General features: G+C 37.1%; 1 protein-coding gene across 2 annotated transcripts in view; it reads left to right on the forward strand.

The window, feature by feature from the left end:
- The window catches only part of LOC150095906 (uncharacterized), a 271,111-nt gene that overhangs the window by 203,146 nt on the left and 42,966 nt on the right, over positions 1-24,999 (forward strand). The gene's annotated exons all lie outside the window — the stretch shown is intronic.

The following is a 24,999-nucleotide window of genomic DNA, read 5'->3' on the forward strand; positions in this document are numbered from 1 at the left end:
ATCAGATATTTTATTGTTGTAAAATGATAATGTAACATATATAAGTTTACTTCAAAATGTAATTCACAAATTAAATAATTTAGATTTTTTTTTTCTAACATTCTACTTAAAATATTATCCACCTTTTAAGCCTTGCATAAGATATTGTGCAGTATTCACTGAAGTATGGTATATGTTTTATATTGGTCCCATACATGAGAGATTGGTTGGTCAATGAATAGTATGTTAGTGCCATGTATAGGAAGAGAATTGGGAAACAAGGAACTACTCACATTGGATTTGAAGGCCTGTGCATTATATTCTTTGGGGGGAAACACATGGGAAGGAAGGCTGTTCCACAAATACAGCAGCAGTGAGGTGAAGAAAGAGAAATGTTTTCTATGATTCTGGAGTTTGATTGTGCAGGGGTGTTTGGTCATAGCTGCACATGTTTTGATGGATTTTTTAATTATAATTATTATTATTCATGCCTCCATGGAGTCAAAAGACTCACCGTGGGAGGTCCTTTCTAAGAAACACAAGTCTATCAAGACTCATCGAGAGAGGTCCCTCCCAGGAAACACAAAGTCTATCATACCACCCCTTAAACACATTGACCGGTCTCGCTCTCACCACTCTATCAGGCAATGCATTCCATAGTTCAACCACCCTCTATGCAAAGAAACCACTCCTCACCCTTTTGCTCACAGTTTCCTTTCGTGACTTCCAGGGATGGCCCCTTGTCATGACTCCTTCCCGCTGATCAACCAAGTGAAAGAACTCTCCATTGTCAACCCTGTAACCACCTCCCATGAGTTTAAAAGTCTCAATCATATCACCTCTCCTTCTTCTATCCACCAAACTCTGCAGTCGACACTACCTCAGCCAATCCTCATAACTAACATTGTACAGTACCGACCGCATCTTTGTTATCCGCCTTTGTACCTTTCCCACAGTTAATTTATCCCCTTCAAATCCTAGGGGACCAGATCTGAGAACAATAGTCTAAGTGTGGTCTGATCAGAGTCTTATACAACGGAATGATAACCATTTTACTCTGCAGGTCAGAGGGTACAATGGATTTGTTACAGAGGGAAGGAATTATTGATAGTTCTGATGAGCATTTACCTTGAATATATTTATAGAAGATCCATGCAGTAGATACTAGATGCCTGTGTGAGAGGAGGTTGGAGTGAGTTGGTAAGCAATGAGTCGTTAATTAGTCTAACTACTCTCTTCTGTATTGCATTTAGTATTTTTAGGGAGCTCTTAGAGGTTCCTCCCCAGAGGTGTGAGTAGTACTCAATGGATGTTCAGATTTTTGATTTGTACAGGGTTAATAGCTGTGTTGGGGTAAAGTAATGCCTTGAACGAATGAGGAATCCTAATGTTTTGGATGCTAAGGCTGTGATGGTTGTAACGTGTTTATGCCAAGAGAGCCTTAATTTCAAGCTATCCTGAGGAGAGGGATCTCATCTGGTTGTCAAAGGTAAGGTTGGTATAATATGGTTCTTTTTTCTGGGAAATAAGACAGAACTGTATTTTGCAGGCATTGATTGACAAGGTTATCTGAACCCTATCAAAGAATGGTTTGAAGGTCAGAATATAGACTTGTAGAGGTAGTTGCTCTGTGGGTTGTGGTAGTTTGTTTGTGCAAGGTTTGTCAAGTGAGAAGGAGGAATGTGGTGCACTATCATCAGCAAAACTGTGTATTGGATTGATGGTCAACTGAAGCAGGTCATTGATTGATAGAAGTAACAGGGTGGGTGAGAGGACAGAACCTTTGGGACCCCAGCATTAGTTGAATAGCTAGATGATAGGGAACCATCACATGCAAAGTGCATCCAGTGAGAAAACTGGTGACCCAGTTGCATGTTACTGCTGTGCTGCGATGAGAGATCATTTCACCTGGATGACTGACAATGTAGTTGATTATTTCTCTTGTATTGAATAAGTAGAAATAATGAAAAGCAGCTAATCTCTTAAAGTAAGATAGAGCATAGGAAAGGATAAATAATAATGCTTCAGAAATGTGCTATAGCCAATTCCAATTCTGCACAATCCGAAACTTTGAATTCTTTTATCCTCTCTCTCTCTCTCTCTCCCTCCCTCCCTGCTTTTGTCAGAATTTAGGCATCCTGATAAAGATCCCATCCACTATGATGCCTTGTTGTGAATACTTTTTTTAAAAGATACTTTTCCTTTCAAAAGAGACATAAGGATTCTAGTAATTTGATTATTCTTTCACTGCTTCACTGAAATATAAGATCTAATAATATTGGTGTCCTGGTAGATGACATATTAATTTGGAGGAAAATCATCAGTAAGAAGTTGAAAGTTTTTCCACTTGCTTATACTATAAATTAAAAATGCCAAGAAATTCTTGGTTTACTCTTTTATCCAAGTGTAAGCAAACAAAGTTGGGGTGTGAAGTAACTTCACAACTGGGCAACTCATATATAGAGGCTAATGACTTCGCATCACTTGCCTTAGTATCCCATCACATATCCTTACGGACATGTATAAGGATTAAGTATAATTTCTGGGAAATTCCCATGCTACTCCTCTAAAACACTATTAATATAATTAACGGCTATTTTAGCCTGTTTTTGTTTAGGAGTGTCCCTTATATTTAATACATTGGCTAACATAACTCAAAAGGGGTATATATATATAATTTAGGACATTACGGGCGAGTGTAGAAGGCAATTATGGCAGAATAAAAAAGTTGAAAAATTATGTACATACCTTGATTTTGGTTTAAAGATGCCTTCTAAATCCAAGCTCTTGTGGAAGGGGGGGGGGGGAAGAGAGGGAAAGAACATGGGGATCTACTTGGGACACGGGAAATAAGTTTGGGAACCCGGGTTACTATTAATAATATATATATAAATATATATATATATATTATTTTGTTGTGGGGAGAGGGGAGGGAAAAGGAAGGGGAAGGGTATCCTTATGTGGAAACTGGGGCAAGAGTTTACGGGGTGTGGACCGTTTCGGTCATCGTCTGACCATCGTCGGAACTTTGTGGGAATGACTGCCTTTGTGGGAATGAGGAGTCATTCCCACAAAGTTCCGACGATGGTCAGACGATGACCGAAACGGTCCACACCCCGTAAACCCTTGCCCCAGTTTCCACATAAGGATACCCTTCCCCTTCCCCCCCCCCCCTCTCCCCACAACAAAATAATATATATATATATTATTAATAGTAATCCGGGTTCCCAAACTTATTTCCCGTGTCCCAAGTAGATCCCCATGTTCTTTCCCTCCCTTTCCCCCCCCCCTTCCACAAGAGCTTGGATTTAGAAGGCATCTTTAGACCAAAATCAAGGTATGTACACAATTTTTCAACTTTTTTATTCTGCCATAATTGCCTTCTACACTCGCCCGTAATGTCCTAAATTATATATATATACCCCTTTTGAGTTATGTTAGCCAATGTATTAAATATAAGGGACACTCCTAAACAAAAACAGGCTAAAATAGCCGTTAATTATATTAATAATGTATAAGGATATGCATTATGGGAAGGGGTCACTACCCAGACTGTTTTTTTTTTAATGAGATCTCATCAGTGGGAGGCAGACCCAGAAGTGATACCAAGGTTGAAGTAATAGAAGTCATATTTCCATATATCATACAAGTAACCAAAAGGTGTTACACCTTATTATTAAAATACTATGGATTAGAGATAGATGTTGAAAGATTTTCCACTTTGTTATACTATAAATTAAAGATGTCAAGAAATTATATTGTAAGCGTAATAAGTGTAAGCGAACAAAGTTCGCACTTGAAGTAACTCATATATAGAAGCTAATGATTTCACGTCATTTGCTTTAGTATCTGGTACTTAGTGTCTGATACTAAAGCAAGTGATGTGAAGTCATTAGCTTCAATATACAAGTTTCCCAGTCATGAAATTACTTCACGTGCAAACTTTGTCTTGCACTTGGTTTAATCCTTTATCCAAGTATAAGCAAAATTTGCTTATACTTTATCCAAGTATAAGCTAAATTTGCTTATACTTGGATAAAGGTCTTAATGTATGGAAGCGAAATCTGGACAATAAAACAAAAAGACAAACAAAGATTAACAACAGCAGAAATGAAGTTTATGAGAAAAACTGCAAAGCATACCCTATTTGATCACAAAAGAAACGAAGATATTATGAAAGAATTAAACCAAGAACCAGTAATAGAAAAAATTAAAAAATATAAACATAAATGGATGGAACACGTTCAAAGAATGAAAACAGAAAGATTACCAAAACAAGCCTTAAAGTACAAACCATTAGGAAAAAGAAAACCAGGACGTCCTCTTAAACGATTCAACGATGACTTCTAAGGCCGGAACAGGCCATGCTAGGCCTAAATCCTTACGTATGATGATGATGATGACTTGGATAAAGGATTAAACCAAGAATATAATTTCTTGGCATCTTTAATTTATGCATCAATAAGAAGTTTGCAATGATGTAAACGTTTTATCTAATACTATCATAATTTCCTCTTCATCCCTGACATTAAATATTATGAATTTAATAATGATGGAAACCCTTGTTTACAAAGCAAACAACCTCCTTTCCATCACAGCTGAAACTCTTGTCCTAAATACTATGAATTTAATAATGATGAAAACCCTTGTTTACAAAGCAAACAACATCCTTTCCATCACAGCTGAAACTCTTGTCCTTTCTTTGTTTTACCTTCTTACTCAATGTCTATAATCCCAAAAAGATTAACAAAATCCTCTGCCATCATCTCACATTCCTGTCAACATACAGGATGCAGTATTATTATTATTATTATTTCCTATATCTGGGATACCTCATAAAAAATAGCCAGAAAGAAAGAAATATCGTCCTTTCCAAAGTTTTCAAACCTCATTACATATCTGGCTGCTCTCCTCTTGAACAACTCTCTCTCTCTCTCTCTCCCTTTTCTATTCCAGGTGTTTACAAGATCTCTTGTTCCTACAACTTGTCATATTATGAACAAACAAAAGACCTGCAAACATCTGACTTGAAGAAATCATGTTGGAGGCTTAATGGATTTTTTACAACACTCAAAAAGAATTAAAATAGAATTTAATACTCTCTATATTTCGTCCTAGTCACTAGGACATCTACAGGGATTACAAAAACAATTAATGTAACATGCACACAAATATCATACAATACTAAGCCCAACCACGTGGGTGACACTAAAGTCCTATCTAGGTGGAGTGCCCTCTAAGGGCGGTAGTAGGTGACCTGGGATGTAAGGTTGGACCTCTGGTTTCCCAAATCTTCGGAAGCTTAATGCAACCGTATTTATTAAGATTTGGTTGGTTTCTGAGAGCTGCTGCTGCTTCTAAGAAAAGTCTCTCTTTCTTGAATTTGCTGTGGTGGAGCATGGTGGTTTTCTTCCATGATACCCTGTGGGTGGTGTCCAAAACATGGTCAGCCAAGCCTCCCAGTCCTTAGTATTAACATGCACACAAATATATGATATTTGTGTGCATGTTACATTAATTGTTTTTGTAATCCCCATAGATGTCCTAGTGACTAGGACGAAATATAGGAAGTATTAAATTCTATTTTAATTCTTTTTGAGTGTTGTAAAAAAATCCAGTAAGTCTCCAACATGATGTCCTCACAGCACTTAAGCCTCTACACACACGAATGACTTGAAGAAAATAAGAGAATCCACTGCTACAACCATGATCATGTCTAGCTGATCAAATGAAATCAAATGGGGTGGGGGGGGGGGGCTGCTATGCTTCACCAAGTCAAATACACCACACATCAAATTGAAAGACTTTTTTTTTTTGAATCAGCAGCAGATTTAAAAAACATAAATTAAATTAATATGGTTGTGTGAAATGTTCCGAGATTGGCATCTGGGAAACAGTAATTCTTAGATCTTGCCAACAGCCATGGTTAGCTGCCAGTACCCATAGAGGACATCCCCCACCCCACCCCCTCTTAGGAGTTTAGGCTTCTAGTATAACATCATCTACTCGATAGTTTGTGTGTGTTATGATTTTTATTTTGTATCCCAAATGATATCTCTGTAACAGAGGTGAAATATTAGAACTATTAAACCTATTTACGACCTCCCATGATGAGTCTTTTGACTCCATGGAGACCTGGATAATAATAATAATAGTAATAATAATAATATTTTCATTCCATTAAACCTGAGGATGAAATTTTGTTGATGTCTAGATTAGAGGCATGATTGATCTTCTCTTCAAGGATTAGGCATTTGACTGTTCTCTCTTCCTCTCTTTCCCTTTGGTCTATATTTATCCACCCCTTTTGGTAGCTGGTTGATCTTGTAGGTGAAAATGATGGGTAGAGAATCACTAGTTTCCTAAATTGAAAAAATGCATTTGTTACTTCCAATCAGACATAGTGAACAAAATATGACCTGTGATAGTGACTGAACTGTGAAATCCCAAACCACCCAAAAGTAGTCTCAGCTTCAAAATCCCGAAGTCTAATAAAGGTGATGCTATTATAGTTATAATAAACTCTGCAGAATACAGCATTAGTGAGACTTGGTTGAGGGAGAATGAGACAGGGACAAAATTCAACGTGGTATAGAAGTCAGACATAGTGAACAACATAAAACTTGCAATAGTGAGTGAACTGTGAAATGCCAAACCACCCAAAAGTAGTCTCAGCTTCAAAATCCTGAAGAAGTCTAATAAAGGTGATGCTATTATAGTTATAATAAACTCTGCAGAATATAGCAGTTAGCGAGATTTGGTTGAAGGAGGATGACACAGCGATAGAATTCAAGGGGTATAGTATTTTCAGAGGAATAGAATGGAGGGAGAAGTTTTGTTAATGATGGCAAAAGAAACAAAACCAAGAAGAGTAAGGTTGTTCAGCAAGAGAAAGTAGCTAAATCAGCTCATCAACTCACTTGGTTGTTGAAAAATACCTTGACGAGCAGAGAAAAACAAGTTATTGTACCTCTGTACCGAGCCCTGATAAGACCTCATCTTGACTACTGTGCCCAGATTTGGTCACCTCGGTTCCTTCTTGATGGGGAGGAGGTTGAGAGGATCCAGAGGCGAGTGACTAAGATGATAGCAGGTCTATGGAATGCACCATATGAGAACAGGTTGAAGATTTGTGGGTTGCAGAAACTAGTTGATAGGCGAAAAAGGGGAGATATGATTGAGACATTCAAATTGCTAAAAGGATTCTATAGGATTAATTCAGATGATATTTTTGAGATCAGGACTGGTGGTGGGAGAACTAGGGGACACCCATGGAAGCTGGGCAAGAGCGTGGTTAGCAGGGGTGTTAGAGCTGGGTTCTTTACTTTTAGAGTGGTAAATGAGTGGAATAAGCTGCCAGAGTCTGTTGTGGGTGCTACGACAGTGAGCGAGTTCAAGGCAAGGTATGATAGATACTGTGAGAATGTTGAACAGCTGTGTGAACATGATGTTTAGGGCCTCCCTCGATGAGTCTAAGGACTCCTGGAGTAGCCCGTGGTAATAATAATAATAATAATAATAAGAGAACAGGAATGCAAAAGGCCATTTGGTGTGAAACTGAGGAGAACAGGATATACATATACACACACCTAGTTTAGCCATAAATATTATTTCAACTTGAACAACGCATAAACCTTTAAAATGTCAGTTGTTGGATCCTACATTCTACTCCAATGTATATTCTAGCTGTTGACTGACTCTACATTCGAACATAGAGAAAATTTATTTTTAACTGCGCCACTCTATGTTCTAATTTGCATAAGCAACGTTGTGAAATCAACCATCAGCTAACACAATATTGTTATCAACTTAATTCAGGCCGAAATTCTCCTTATTATATATATATAGTGTTCCCACTAAGATTTGAACTATTTTAATGAGCAGTGCAATGAAAGAAATCAGGCAAACACAAGATTCAACTCAAAAAAATTATTTAATGCCTTAACACATAAATTTACATTAAAACAAGAATTTCTAGTAGGGATAATACAATTTAAGAATGAATAAGTTCTCATTAAGACATTAGTAATTTACTCAGCTGAGTATATCATTTATGATTAGAATTTATGCATATGATTTCTACTGTTCTTATTATCCAAGACTCCAAATACAACTTCACTCTGAACAAAGCTATCGTTCAATGTACTACAAATATTGATTCAGTTCAACTATTCAGAACAATCACAAAGCTTAAGTCAACAGGCATTCATTAAGCAACCTTTAAGTTTATCAATCTAACACAATAGTTCTCAGAAAATTCAGTCTCAAATTTACATTGCATTCTCTCGTAACAGGCTTCTTTATATCACACATTCAATCTTGAACTGTTAATTTCAGCAATATGAACTAATCATGTTCTTCAGAAACAAGCTTCGCTACTTCACATGGGGCATAGAAAAGATATCCTTACCAGTATAGACAGTATAGCTTCCTCTTTATCGAGAATCCTGGAAACTCTCCTTGGTTCTTGAATACTTTCACTTTGAGAACACACAAAATATAGAATCCTGGGGTTTCAGTAACTGATTAGTTAACTCAGGAGAATTTATCATCTTACACATAACTGCCTAACTTTCAATATTTCTTGCTCATTCTTATTATCCTTTTGTTCAATGCTATTCTTCTGCGAGATGATAGGAATTCATAAAAGAATAAGAGCTGGAAGAAAGATAAGTCAAATTACAGAGCAATTCCTTCCTACTCTGTTCAGTCCCAGGTTATATCTCACCCTGCTTACTGCTGTATCACTTCTTTTTCATGTACTACTCATAACATCCTACTCCCCTTTCCTGCCAAAATCTGGTTCTAGCTGGTTTTGTTGATACCGAACTAGCTTCTTGTATACTGTACAGTAACTCACTAAAGCACGTGCTGGCTAAAAATAACATAATTTCTCACAACAACCAATCAAATCTTATTTTGAAGAATTACTTGGATACATTACATTTTACTAATAACATAATAAGATTGCATATTTTACAGTTTTAAATATCTCTGTTTTAGTAATATTAATCTTATAATAATAAGCGACATTTAATACATAGTTTTTACAACTGCACTTCATCTCAAAATAATAAATGAACGAATAAATATTAATAAACATAACTTGAAAGAAATCATATGAATAATATACTATTAACAAGAGATAATTAGTCTGATGAGCAAATTTGGCTTAGGGAATGGCTGATTATGTTGGACTCTGAATGAAGTATTAATAATTTCCAATTCTCCTCATTCAGAATCCAACACGGTAAATCATTTACAGCTTTCAGCATATACAGACCACATTATAATGCACATATAGCAGCACTAAATGTTTGAAATGTCCCCCTTTTTGCTTTCACACTCAAAGTCTGTGAGGCTGCATATTGATCATACCCAACATCCAATGGAAATGCTGCCACCACTGCTTGCTCCTTCAAACTGGCGATGCTGGGGTGTCGTTTCTTGCAGGCTACTCTCTCAAACTCCAACCACAATTTGAAGTTCCAAAGGATTCAGATCAGGACTTCCAGGTGGCCAATCAGATGGTGATATGTGGTCAGATACATTGGCCTCCAACCACTGTTGTGTAGTCCTTGCCTTGTGTGCAAGGGCTGAGTCCTGTTGGAAGGTCCACTGACAACACCATGAAACAAGGTGTTATTCAGGGGCCATTCTCCAGGTTCCAGCATGGTGTATCTTGATCTTTGGCAGAGGTTTTGACCCTTTTTTTTGCAGAAATGCTCTTGGATACCCCCCCCCCCGATACAACACCCACCCACCCACCAAACCATCACTGATGCTGGGTGATGACCTCTCTGAATTCTTGGTGCTGTGGCATGTGTGTGTGTGTGTGTGTATATAATGGGTATGGTTTAATACAGCAAAGTATTAGGTTATGCACTTTGAAATGAAGAGGTCACAAGCTGCGTACCACTGAAATACAAGAAATTTTGATGAAACTGAAATACAAGAAATTGATGAGGCCAGGGATTGAGGGGTGGGGGGGGGATTGTTGATGGGTTGAAGTTTACTTTGGCCAGAGAGTTGAACTTCAACTTTGTGGCCAAAAATGCATATTAGATTACTTGGAAGTTGAAAAATACAATAACATTCTGAGATAGGAGACTATGATCTTTCTTTGTAAGTTTTAAGAAGAGCACATTTAGGCTACCACATGCAGATCTGGTTGCCAGGATTGCTTGAAAATGAAGCGGTGGAGTGATCTACAAGCAGGTGACAAAGTCTGTAGAACACTTCCTATAGTCTATAGAACATTTCATATGAGGATAGATTGAAGAATTCTGGGTTAGAAATAAGCTGACATGGAAAGGATGAAAAATATGTGGAAGAAATAGTGAAGAAAAGAATTTGATTGAAGATGAAGTGGACATTGAAATACAAAGTGCAATTAATGGTAAAGTGACGAGTGGATTTGACGGGGAACAACTCTGTGTCTCGTGATAAAATAGCTAGAGTGAATAATAGCAAAAAAAAAAGGGCACAAGATTTGAAAGCTGAGTTGGTGAAGATGAGGTAAGAAATAAGATAGACATGGAGTGAAATGAAGAGAATTTTAGATGTGTATGGAAATTGTGAAGAAGACAAAAACAAATGATGTTGGTATGTAAGAGGTAATAGAGGTGTGTGGTAAATGAGATAAAATAAATAGTGATTGAGGTATTGAATACGAGGATTAAGTGAGCAAAAGAGTTGGTAGTGGTAGTAGTAGGAACAAATGACTTGACCAAGAACAAGGAAAATGTAAGATTGGATATCAGGAGGTTATTGAGAAGGATAAAAGATAATAGTGTGATAGAAAAGGTAATCGGTGTGTTGCCAAGTGTGACAGTGACGAGATGAGGCAGAGAGCAAGGATTATGAATGATATGTTAGCAGAAATATGTGTAGTTTGTTAATATGGGATGAGTTTGAAGGAAGAATTGAACTGTATAAGAGTGATGGACTGCATGTAAATAGTTTTGGTGTGAGTCATTCAGAGAGAGACTGTTGCTGGAGGGAAGAGAGATGAGTGCTGAGAATAAATCCGAGCGAGTAAGAAATGATGTGGAAGAGTAAGGAAGGAGAGATTGAAGTGATGCTTATATGCTTATGAAGAAAGAAGTGGATAACATGAGTGTAGAGAATGAAAGAACAAGTGAGCAAGTAAAACAGGGACACTCAGGATGGACAGGGGGACACAGCATGAGAAAGGTTGATGCTCCAAGAGGATGTGAATGTACGTGTAGACAAAAAGGGAAGGAGATTAAATGGGATGTAGGGGAAAAAACAGTTGGATTTGAAGAAGGTTCAAATGTGATGAGTAAGAAGAAAAAGAAATGTCTCGAGGAAGGTATGGGGAAAGTCTCATCTAATAAGTGGCATCAGAGAAACTTGTTATAGCTACTCTTGATTATAGATCTCTTGTGTTTGTATATGAATGAATGCTAGAAGTATCAGAAACAAGGGAAATTAAATGATTGCATTGATTGAGTTCATTCACTCAAAAATTGTTGGAATAAATGAATCTTTGGTTGAGGATGACATCCTGACAGGAATAGAGATGGAAGGATATGATTTATTTTGTGAAAAGAGAAAGAATAAAAAGCGAGTTGGAGTGCTATTGAAGACAGAAAAAAGAGTTATGTTGATAGAGATGCAAGTAGGAATTATTGGCTGTGGTTTTTAGGCAGCATGGTGGGAGTAGAGGTGAATATAATGAAATTCTTCATTGGATGTTCCTATAGACCTGGTAATATGGAGGGTAGTAACCAAGAAATGTATAAGCAAATTAGCCAAGAAAATAGGAAAAGGGTGATCATTATGAGTGATTTTAAATGCATCAATATAAATTGGGATGATGAGATAGCAACCAAAGTAAAGGAAATGAGTTTTTGATAGACAACTATCTTAGGCAGTATGTGTGTGTGTGTGTGTGTGTGTGCACGCACACACACACACACACACACACAAATTGAGGATCTTAGATTTGATTATCTCATTACAGGATGTTATTATAAATGAGGTGTCAAATCTCCTTCCATAATGTGATTGCCTAGGTTGCCAACCATCCAAAGTCTCCTGAGATTCTCATAACCACAAGCCTTGTGGTTCCACGTTACTCTTCCCTCACAGAGGTCTTCGGATAGTTGGCAACCCAACTCATCATTCCATGCTTCAGCCACAAGCTATCTCCTGAATGAAAAGGAGATCATTGCTGCTTGGGTGATATTTGTGAACTATCTAGTAGAAGCAATGTCTAAATGTATTCCAAAGGTCATAAGGTTGAATAAGGTAGGTGTGAATTGAATGAAGAGATTAATACGTTCGTGCCAAAGGTGATCGTAGCTCTCTTACCACAAAGCTAAACATCTGGTGAAGTGAGCGAAATTACTGGCAATTTCTTTCCTGCATGTCATCATACATGTCAATTTTCATGATGGTTTTTTAGATTGTAAATAGTTCCATGTAACAAAGAAAAGGGGGGGGGGATTTGAAAAGGAATGTTCTTTTCAGAATATATTAAAAAACATTAAAAAAGAATAATTAAAGAGAATGATATATTAGATTATTAGTTACTATATACTTGATTTACTTAAAAATATGTAAAGAATAGTAAATATAAGGAAGTGAAAGAATAGGTGTGAATAAAAATGCTTTCAGTACTGTAAATGGATTATGAATAATTTACATCTGATGTTATATGTGTGCTTGTGTTATAAGTATATCTTAGGGGTGAAATGAGGAATACTTGATCCTATAAATTCTAGACGTTCATATTTGCATTTATTATGTGCATAATTAACCCTTTCTGCCCTAGTGATTCCAATTGGAATCACTAACTTTCTTGGCCTTCATAGCCCATATTACGTGGCGAATGATTCCAATTCTGAAATGACTCATTGAAAATGAATCATTTCATTTCTAATGATTCATTGAAAATGAAATTTCCATGAATCATTGAAAAAAAATACATTTTCATTTTCTGAAAAATGAAAATGCATTTTTCAGAAAAATACTTGATATCCTTGCTTTTTTAGACCTAAAGACAAAATAAATAGAAAGAAAAATTTTTTTCACTTGTAAAAAAAAAATTCAGGTCAGAAAGGGTTAAAAAAAAAACTTACAAATAGATAGAAAGAGATTTGTTTGTGAAATATAAATCACTAATCAATAAGAAACAGCTGCTGAATACATTGTTAGCTCAGTAAATATTCCCTCCCTCAGTGAGTCTTTGGACTCCCTAGAGGTGTCACATAATAATAATAATAATAATAATAATAATAATAATAATAATAATAAATAGTCAGCATTATACAGTCAGCAGAAGTAGGGAGATTCTTGTTCCACTGTATAAGGCTTTGATTAGGCCACACATGGACTATTGTGCCCAGGTTTGATCACCTGGTTTTCAGAAGGATGAAGAGATGTTGGAGAGGGTCCAGAGGCGACTGACTAAGGTTGTTTCCGACCTCTGGAATGTTGAGTGTGAGGAAAGATTGAGAAGATGCAACTTGCAGAGTCTGGTGGACAGGAGGAGGAGGAGGGGACTTATGATAGAGACCTACAAGTTATTAAGGGGTTGTTATATGATCAATGCTGGCGAGGTTCTACAGAAATAGTGGGAGATCAGGGGAGAACCAGAGGTCATTCCTGGAAGCTATATAAGGAGGGAGTGAGAGGCAGGTTTTTTTCATGTAGTTGTGAATGATTGGAATGCCTTGCCTGAGAGTGTGGTGTCTGCAAATAATTTGAGTGTGTTTAAAGCATGGTATGATGAACTATGTGTTTGATAAAAGAACCTCCTGGATGAATGAGTCTTTGACTCCATGAGGTCTTGGGTAATGATAATAATAATAATAATAATTATATATATATATATATATATATATATATATATATATATATATATATATATATATATATATATATATATATATATATATATATATATATATATATATAATTATTATTATTATTATTATCATTACCCAAGACCTCATGGAGTCTTGGGTAATGATAAATATTATTATTATATATATATATATATATATATATATATATATATTATATAATAATAATTATTATTATTATTATCATTATCCAAGACCTCATGGAGTCAAAGACTCATCTAGGGGGTTCTTTTATCAAAAGTTCAGAACTGGGGCAACTTCTATATAGAAGCTAATGACTTCATATCACTTGCCTTAGTATCCCATAATCCAAAGCACATATCCTTACAGACATGTCTAATGCTATGCATTATGGGAAGGGTCACTACCCAGACTGGTTTTGACCTTTGAGTTCTCATCAGTGGGAGTCAGACCCAGAGGTGATACTAAGGTTGAAGTAATGCAGAAGTCATATTTTCATATATGTCATTTTTAAGTCACACCTCATTTTCATATAAGGTGTGACACCTTATTATTAAAATACTCTGGATTAGAGACAGTTGTTTGAAGTTTTTTCACTTGGTTATACTATAAATTAGAGATACCAAGAAATTATGTACTGGGTTTAATCCTTTATCCAAGTGTAAGCAAACAAAGTTTGCACCTGAAGTATTTTTAGGACTGGGGCACTTCAAACAACTATCTCTAATTCAAAGTATTTTAATAATAAGGCCTTTGGTTTTAATAATAAAAAATAAAATAAAAATAATAAAAAAGGTTTTAATAATAAAACCTTTGGCCTACTGATACTTGAAAATATGACTTCTGCATTACTTCAACCTTAGTATCAACTCTGGGTCTGGCTGACACTGATGAGACCTCAATAAAGATCAAAACCGGTCTGGGTAGTGACCCTTCCCATAATACATAGCATTATACATGTACGCAAGGATATGTGCTTTGCATTATGAGATACTAAGGCTAGTGATGTGAAGTCATTATCTTCTATATACAAGTTGCCCCAGTTCTGAAAATACTTCAGCTGCAAACTTTGTTTGCTTACACTTGGATAAAGGATTAAACCAAGTATATAATTTCTTGGTATCTTTAATAAGTAGAAAAACTTCAAGCACCTGATGTATATAGTGTGCCTATATACATCTTACATTTATTTTTAAGATGTATACAGGCACACTAAATACATCTGTAACATTTATTTTTAAGATGTATTTAGTGTGCCTATATAAAAATAAATGTTACAGATTTTAAGATGTACGTGGGCTGTTTAGTAAGTAATAAGACTAATTTTACTGTGGCGAAACCACTCATCAAATATTAATTTCTGTTGAATAAAAAAACATTGCTGTATGTATTAACAAAAGAGGTTGATAGATGGCGTATACGGCTGATGTGCCAGAGTGTCACGTGACTAAACGCAAGTGCTCATCGGCGCCTACGAGGTGCGACCAGTCTTCGAAATGGAAGCGTCCTTGGAACAGCGTTATGCGATTAAATTTTGTGTGCGTTTGCCAAAATCGGCATCGGACACTTTTAACATGATACGCGAAGCTTTCCACGATGAAGGGCAAGTGTTTTTTGCTGGCATAAAACTTTTAAGGAAGGAAGGCAAAACGTGGAAGATCTTGAACATGAGGGAAGACCTTCAACGTCCATCACAGAGACGATCAACACAGCAGCGATTATCATCAAGCATGTCAAAAGGAAGCATCCATTGCTGAAGAATAGCTTCTTGCACCACGATAATGCAAGGCCATATATTGCCTTGTGTAGTGGATTTTGCAGAAGAACAACACAGATATCCTACCACACCCTCCATACAGTCCTGATCTCTCACTGTGTGATTTCTGGCTGTTTCCTCAGCTCAAGAAACCACTAAGAGGCTGCCATTTTGAAAGCAACAAAGCATGTGTAAAAGCTGTGGAGGCGGTTTTGAAAGAACTCTCAAAAAACGGACTCTCACATGTGTTTAAGAAGTGGACGCAACGTTGTGACAAATGAATCGCGTCTCACAGTAGTTACTTCGAAAAAGACCATGTAAATGATGACGATTAAAGGTAATCTGTTTTTGTATAACTATAGTCTTATTACTTGTTGAACAGCCTACGTATATAGGCACACTAATCGAATTTGGGTATAGAAAAAAAATGATGCACTAATCGAAAATGCACTAATTGGAGGCGCATTAATTGAGGGATTGCTGTATAATAAATGTATTTAAAAGAAAAGTATGAGAAATATTTGAAAAAGGTACAGCACTGACTTTTTTTTTTTTCTGCGGGTACATTTTAAGATAACAGCTTATAGATTTCTTTGTCTACATTCCAGCAGACTTGTATACTGTGATGAAGATTAAAGTCAATATCCATAAATTGTAGTTGTTTTAAAGTTTCAACAATGACTCATATTCTTTTAAAGTTATGTTCTCCGTTGGTGCATTTTCTTCTGCATCACAGTCACTTTATTCTTGACATGCACATTGTTCACTGATGTTAATGAGGTCATTATCACTGAGTTTTGTTGAATTTGAGTTTGTGCAAAGGACTTGCAGAAATAAGAAGGTTCTGGTTCCATTATATAAGGCCTTGATCAGGACTCGTATGGATTACAGTGCACAGATTTGGTTCCCTGGTTTTCATAGTAATGAGATAAGGATCCAGAGAAAACAGATTAAGAGGCAACAAGTCTTTGAAATGAGGGATATGAAGACAAATTGAGGGAGATGAAATGGGTTCCTGATTGAGATTATTTGCCCCAAAATCATTGGAATAAATGAAATATGGTTGAAATGAAGATGATATTCTAAAGGGAATAGAAATGGAAGGATACAGTATTTTTCGCATGGATAGAAAGGACAGGAATGGTTGGAGGAGTGCTGCTGATGATAGCAGGGAAATTATATCCTCATAAGGTAGACATGAAAGAGGGAAGTAGTGGCAATGTGGTGTCACATGGAGGTTGACAGGTAGACATATTCAATTTGATGTTGCTATGGGCCCAGAAATGTGGAGGGTGGTGATGAAGAAATTTGTAAACAACTTGGATTAGTGAAGAAAGGAAGGATAATTATTATAGGTGATTTTAATTATGGTGGTATGAATCAGAATGAAGAGATAGTATTTTAGAATAAGGAAAATGAATTTCTCGAGTTCTTGAGAGATATCTCAGGCATCATGTAAAGGAGGGCACATAAGGGTTGAGAGTTTTAGATCTGATAATTTCATCAGAAAATTTAATTATGAGTGGGATTTCACACTTTTCTTCAGTTTGTAAGAGTGATCATGAAGTGATCACCTGGATTGTGGCTAGCCATATGCAGACTTTTGTGAGGAAAGGATATATATGTGGAATTATAAAGGCTGGTGATTCTGACAAGCTTAGGGGACAGCTTGGAGCTATAGCATGGAACGAGGAGTTGAGCAGTAAGTAAATAAATGCTGCATGGGAACTGACAAAGAAATACATAACAGCATAGAAAGTTTTTTACCTTGGGTATATGTTATATTAAAGATACCAAGCAATTTTTAAGCTAGATTTTTAATCCTTTTTCCCAAGTAAGCAAACAGACAAGTAAGTCAAGTTTGCGGCTGCACGTAGTGCAACTTGTTGTACAGGTGGAGTAAGCTCTGATCACTTTCCTTAGAATTTTCCCCTAATGCAAAGCACATTTCCTTGCAGAAATGTATGATGCTATACATTAAGGTAATGGTCACTATCCATACCAGTTTCGACCTTTATTGAGTTCTCGTCAGTGGGAGCCAGACCTAAAAAAAAAATGCCAAGGCTGAAGTAATACAGAGCTTATAAATGCAGCAATAAAAGGTCGAAACCGGTATGGGTAGTGACCATTACCTTAATGCATAGCATCATACATCTCCACAAGGAAATGTGCTTGGCATTAGGGGAAAATTCTAAGGAAAGTGATCAGAGTTTACTCCACCTTTACAATGAGTTGCCTAGTGTTGCACTACATGCAGCCGCAAACTTGACTTACTTGTCTGTTTGCTTACCTGGGAAAAAGGATTAAAAACGTAGCTTATAAAATTGCTTGGTATCTTTAACAATACATAATAACATGAAGGTTTGAATGTATTCTGAAGTCTAAGTGGCTGAATAAGGTAGGTGTAAAATGGATGAATGAGGAGCTTAAGCATGAATCCTGGATGAAGAAGGTACTTGGAGATAGTACAAGATGAATAATGGTAATTATTCATCAGTTATCAAGAGTATATCATTTAGTAAGGAAAACAACAGTGCAGTATCAGCAGAAATTGGCAAATCAGGCAAGAAAAACTCGAGAGTTTTTTTATATATGTGGCACATAGAAGGAAGAATAATCATGGAAAATATTAATGGATTAAAATGGTAGAATGATGAATGTTACATCGTTGAGGTATTCAGTGATCAATTTATAAGGATGTTTCATCCTAATCAGGGTTGAATCATGGGGAACTTAAGTGTAGAGGACATAGGAGAGGATGGCTTAATTGTGAGTAAGCAGGAGATATTTGAGGAAATTAATAACCTTGATGTCAATAAGGTGATAAGATTAGATGACATATCACCATGCATCATAAGGGAATGTTCCAGGGAATTGACATTTAATAAGAGTCTTACAACAGCACAGATTCCAAGGAGTAGAAGGAGGGTAAAATTGTTCTAGTGCATAAAGGTGAACAAAGGCTGTAGCTTCAAATTATAGGCCAATCTGTATATCTGCAGTTGTGGTGAAGGTACTGGAGAGATTGGTGAGAAATAGGAAAAAGGGTGATAACAGCAGTATTCTCTGTGGTTATCACCATGGGTTTGTTAAAGGGAGATCATGTTTTACTAAATTACTTATGTACTATAACACCTTGGACAGGGTAGTTGCATATACAGTGGTGTACTTGGATTTTGCAAAAGCTTTTGATAGACTGCCACATGACAAACTGTTAAATAAATTGAAACAGATGGGATTGGATAACAGACTTCTAGTTGGATCAGTGACTGGCTGTCAGATAGGTATGAGAAAGTTGTATATGAGGTTGCAGTATCCCAAAAAAGGAATGTCACTAGTGGTGTACTGCATGGGTCTATTTTCGACCATTGTTGTTCAGTTTGCAATTAATGATATTGGAATGGGTTTAACTAGTGATATGCAGCTGTTTGCAGATGATATAAAATTACAGAGAGCAATGCAGAGTTAAGTGGATGTTATGACCTTATAGGAGGACATGAATAGGCAGGTATGTGGAACTGTCATTTCAATTGTGCAAAGTGTAAGGGTTTGAAATTTGGTAAGCAAGGATAGGATGTAAAGTATACACTTGGTGGGGAAATTTTAAAAGAAGTAGAGGAGGCGATAGATCGTGGAGTGATGGTAGACAAGGAATCTGAAATTCAGGGGCCACATTGCTCAAGTTGTGATGACATGACATCAGATAACAGCAACGATACGGTGGACCCTGACATGCATAAATAGAGAGGTTATGATGCCACAATAATCCATATAAGGCCTCGATCAGGCCTTATATGGATTATTGCGCACAGATTTGATCGCTGGGTCATCATGGTTACGATGATATGTTGGAAAGGCTCCAGAAAAGATTCATAAAGGTGGTCAGTGGGTTTTGGAATGTGGAATACAAGGACAGATTGAGAGAATATAAGTTGCTAAGTCTCATGAATAGGAGGAAGAGGGGTGGGTTGGATATGATTGAGACATATGAGCTAGTCAGGTGTTATCAGGTTGACATGGAAGAGGGTGGGTAGAACAGGCCATCCATGGAAACTGTATAAGGAGGATGCAAGCAGAGGAGTGAGGAGAAGGTTCTTTGCATGGAGAGTAGTTGGTGAGTGGAATGCATTATCTGAGTGTGTTGTAAATGTAGACACATTGAATCAGTTAAGGCATGGTTGGATAAGCAATTGTGTGCAATAGTGAGTAGAGCAGAGGAATGAGGAGACAATAATAATAATTATAGTAAAGAGTTGTTCCTGGGTTAATGTTTGTGGGAGGGGGGGGGGAGTCTTTTTCATTAAGTAAGGCTATTTTCATTCCACTGGTCTCTAGTTACATTAATTGTCACTAAATATGATACACAGAACTCTAATTGTCTCTGTACTCTATTTAGTGATACAGTATGGATGTATGCGGAATAGTTGTCTGAAGAGATAGATAGGCAAGTGCTGATAAAGGCAGTTGAAAATGGTTAGGTGTAAGGAAATCACAACCTACGAGCAGTATGGACAAGACTTGTTATAAACCTAAAAGTAGATTTAGGTGTTTATTTACAAAATAAGGAAGATGAAATTGTTTCACTGATTCAGTTTTTATTATTATTCAGGCCTCCATGGAATCAAAAGACTCATTGTGGGAGGTCCTTCCTAAGAAACACAAAGTCTATCAAGACTCATTGAGGGGTGGTCCCCCCCCCCTAAGAAACACAAAGTTATCATACCACTCCTTGAACTCATTAACCGTTCTTGCTCTCACCACTCCATCAGGCAATGCATTCCATAGTTCAACCATCCTCCATGCAAAGAAACCACTCCTCACCCTTTTGCTCGCAGTTTCCTTTCGTAACTTCCAGGGATGGCCTCTTGTCATCACCCCTTCCCGCTGTTCAACCAAGCCAAAGAACTCCCCAGTGTCAACCCTGTAACCACCTCTCAACATTTTAAAAGTCTCAATCATATCACCTCTCCTTCTTCTATCCACCAAACTCTGCAGTCCACATTCCTTCAGCCGATCCTCATAACCAAAATTGTACAGTCCTGAAACCATCTTTGTTATCCGCCTTTGTACCCTTTCCACATTTAATTTATCCCCTTCAAATCCTGGGGACCAAATCTGAGAACAATAGTCCAAGTGTTCCATTGTACAAGACCCTGATCAGGATCTTATATGACAGAATGATAACTGTTTTATCTCTGCAGGTCAGTGTCCTTCTCATTATTACAGCAATTCTCTGTGTTACCTTCATCACCTTTGCAATATGTCCCCTAAATTTCAGGTTTCTATCAATCATCAATTCCAGATCTCTTATCTCCCCTACTTCCTCCAGTATAAGTATAACCTCCAGTATAACTCCAGTTTATTTGCCTAAAAATTGTTGGAATAAGTGAAACATGATGGGATAAGAATGATATCCTGACAGGAACAGAAATGAAAAGATATGATGTTTCCTGTGAGGATAGAAAGGACAAGAAGGGGGGGGGGGGGGGAAGCTGTGTGATGACAGAAGGTGATGGAGGTCGACAGAAAGAGACATTTAGTCAGATGCTGCTATAGGCCAAGGAATGTGGAGAGTGGTAACGAAGAAATGTCTAAGCAACTTTGGTTAGTGAACAAGAGAAAGTTGATTATTATGGATGACTTTAATTATGGCAGTATAGATTGGATTGAAGAGATAGCATTTGGAAGTAAAGGAAATGAATTTCTTGAATTCTTGAGAGACAACAATCTTAGGCAGTGTGTAAGGGAGTGCACAGATGAATTGAATTTTAGATCTGATCATTTCCTCAGATGATGTGATTGTGAGTGGTATTTTGCACTTACCTTCAGTTTGTAAGAGTGATCATGAAGCTATCACCTGGGTTGTGGCTAACCATATAAAGACTTCTGTGAGGAAAGGATATATTTGGATTTTTGAGAGCTGATGATTATGAAAAGCTTTGGAGACAGCTTGAAGCTATAGCATGGAATGAGGTGTTAAGTAGGAGGGAGATAAATGCTGAATGGGAACTAACCAAAAAGATATTTAACAACTTGGCAAATACATTCCGAAAGTGAAGAGATGAAATAAAGCAGGTGTCAAATGATTTTGACAAATGAAATTTTGAAGTAGAGAATATTGTGGAGGCAGCACAAGTTGAATAATGGTGGCAATAAATTACATGAGGAGTATAAAGAGCAGGTGAGGAAGGCAACTGAGTTGGTAAGAACAGCAAAACAACAGTATGAGCAGAAATTAGAAAATCAGGCCAAGAAAAATCCTGGATAGTTTTTTGATATGTGGTAAGTAGAAGGAAGAATGTTTATAGTAAGATGATGTTACCTTGATTACCTTGATGGACCTGTGGTTTCAGTCAGGATTTCTCCATGACTGCAGGTCGTAAAGAGTCCAGTTATTCCTGTCTTGGGCCTTTCTTCTCCATTTTCTTCCGACTTTCTTAATCATTGGGTCTTCCCACCTTAAGGCTGGTCTTCCAGGTTTTCTTTTGGTATCTGATGTTAATTGATGAAAATGGTATAATGGTAATTGCTGCATAAGACATAGCTGAGGTATTCAGTGAACAATTTATAAGAATGTTTCATTCACATCAGGGTCAAATTATGAGAAACTTGTGATTTCACCGTGATGAGATCATGAGAAACTTGGGTGTAGAGGAAATAGGAGAGAATGGCTTAATTATAAGTGAGCAGGAGGTATATGAGAAAATAAATAAGCTTGATGTCAATAAGGCAATAGGATTTGATGATATACTGCAATGTGTCTTAAAGGAATGTTCCAGGGAATTGGCAGTAGCATTAGCATACGTGTTTAATAATTCTTACAACAGCACCAGTTCCAATACAGTGGAAAGAAGATAAAATTTTTCCAGTGCATAAAGGTGGTGATAAGGCTGTGGCTACAAATTGTAGTCTAATCTGTATATCTGGAGTTGTGAAGGTAGGAGAGAGAGAGAGAGACATTGGTGAGACCTGGGACCCAGAAATGGGTTGATAATAGCAGTACTCTCTGTGATTTTCAGCATGGGGTTTTTAAAGGAGGATCATGTTTTACCAACTTATGTACTATAAGAAGGTGACAAATGCGTTGGACAAGGCAGATGCATACACAGTGGTATACTTCGATTTTCAAAAGCTTTTGATGCTATCACATGACAAACTCCTAAATAAATGGAAACAGATGGGATTGGATAACAGACTAGTGAGTTAGATTGGTGACTGGCTATGAGATGGATATCAGAAAGTTGTATATGGGATGCAATATCCTGAAAGAGGAAAGTCACTATTGGTGAGCCACAGCGGTCCGTATTGAGGCCATTGTTGTTGAATTTGTATATTAACAATATTAATATACAAATTAAACAACAATGCATATCCCATCCCAATATTAATGATATTGAGATGGGATATGCAACTGTTTGCAGATGATGCAAAATTGGAGAGAAGCAATGCAGAGTCAAACAGATTAATGTCTTTACAGGCAAACTTGAATAAATTGTATGAATGGACAAGTAAGTGGAACTGTCCATTCAATGTTGCAAAGTGTAAAGTTTTGATATTTGGCGACCAAGGATGGAATGCATTGTATACACTTGGTGGGGAAACTTGAAAGGAGACAGAGGAGATGAGAGATCTGGGTCCCAGTGGTAGTCTAAAAGGATATGAACTTCAGAGGTCACATTGTACAAGTTGTGCAGTCATCATATCAAATTATGACAGTCATGTGGAGAACCTTAATGTGCAGAAATAGAGAATATGATTCCATTGTATAATGCCTTGATCAAGCCTCGTGAAAAGAGTCATGAATAGGAGTAGGAGGAGAGGATACAGTTGAGGCATGTAAGTTGGCCAGGGGTCTTACCAGATTAACATGGAAGAAATTTTTTCATTCAATGGGAGAGGGAAGTAGAACAAGAGGCCATCTCTCGAAACTGTATAAGGAAGATCTGAGCTAAAAAGGAGGTTCTTTGCATGGAGAGGGGCTGGTGATTAGAATGCATTGTGAATGTAGACACAATGAATCAGTTTAAAGCATTTTGGATGAACTTTGTGTGTGCGCGTGCGGGCATGTGTTTTTTGCGTATTTCTCCCAATAGGAGGTAATTTATTCCTACATGCTCCATTGCATACAATGCTTATATTACATGTAGCTTACAAGTACTGATTAACATTTATATTTTTATATATATGTTACTGTGAAAGACCGATATCTGGCAAATGTCGATATTCTCCGGTGAATGTCAGCATTCACATAGTCGTTTGGTGTATGTTCAAAATATTTGCTAAATATCATTATTTCCCACTTACACTGGCAAATGTCAAACATTCAGCATGCACTGATGGTGAATGTTGAATAAAAATATTTTTATTACGTTAAGACAAAAATGCAACTTTTTAATATATGATATATGTCAAAATAGGAGAAATAATAATATTATTATTATTATTTCAGGCTACTCCAGGGAGTCCTTAGACTCATCGAGGGAGGCCCTAAACATCATGTCCACACAACTATTCGACATTCTCACAGTATCTATCATACCTTTGCCTTGAACTCGCTCACTGTCATAGCACCCACAACAGACTCTGGCAGCTTATTCCACCCATTTACCACTCTAAAAGTAAAGAACCCAGCTCTAACACCCCTGCTAACCACACTCTTGGCCAGCTTCCATAGGTGTCCCCTAGTTCTCCCACCGCCAGTCCTGATCTCAAAAATATCCTCTGAATTAATCCTATAGAATCCTTTTAGCAATTTGAATGTCTCAATCATATCTCCCCTTTTCCGCCTATCAATTAGTATCTGCAACACACAAATCTTCAACCTGTTCTCATATCGTTCATTCCATAGACCTGCTATCATCTTAATCACTCGCCTCTGGATCGTCTCCACCTCCTCCCCATCAACAAGGAACCAAGGTGACCATATTTGGGCACAGTAGTCAAGATGAGGTCTTATCAGGGCTCGGTACAGAGGTACAATAACTTGCTTGTCTCTGATCGTCAAGGTATTTTTCAACAACCAAGTGAGTTGATGAGCTGATTTAGCTACTTTTGCAATGTGCCCCCTAAACCTCATCTCCCTATCCACCAACACTCCCAAGTCTCCAGCCTCATCAATCTTTTGGAGTACAGTTCCACTAATGTGGTATACTGCTGCTAATCTTTTCACTCCAAAATGCATAACCTTACATTTTGTCACATTAAATTGACATCCATTCTCCTTAGCCCAGAACTCCAATCTATCTAAGTCATCCTGCAAGACTTTGACATCTTCTGCATTCACTATCGCCCTACCCAACTTTGCATCATCAGCAAACAAATGAACTGTTCCACTTAGATCCTTCCCTATATCGTTAATGAACAGATTAAACAGCAGTGGTCCAAGAACAGAACCCTGCAGCACACCAC

Source organism: Typopeltis vanoorti, chromosome 19 (assembly GCF_054136105.1).
Source record: "Typopeltis vanoorti isolate ZY-2024b chromosome 19, IOZ_Tvanoo_1.0, whole genome shotgun sequence".
Classification (NCBI taxonomy): domain Eukaryota; kingdom Metazoa; phylum Arthropoda; class Arachnida; order Uropygi; family Thelyphonidae; genus Typopeltis; species Typopeltis vanoorti.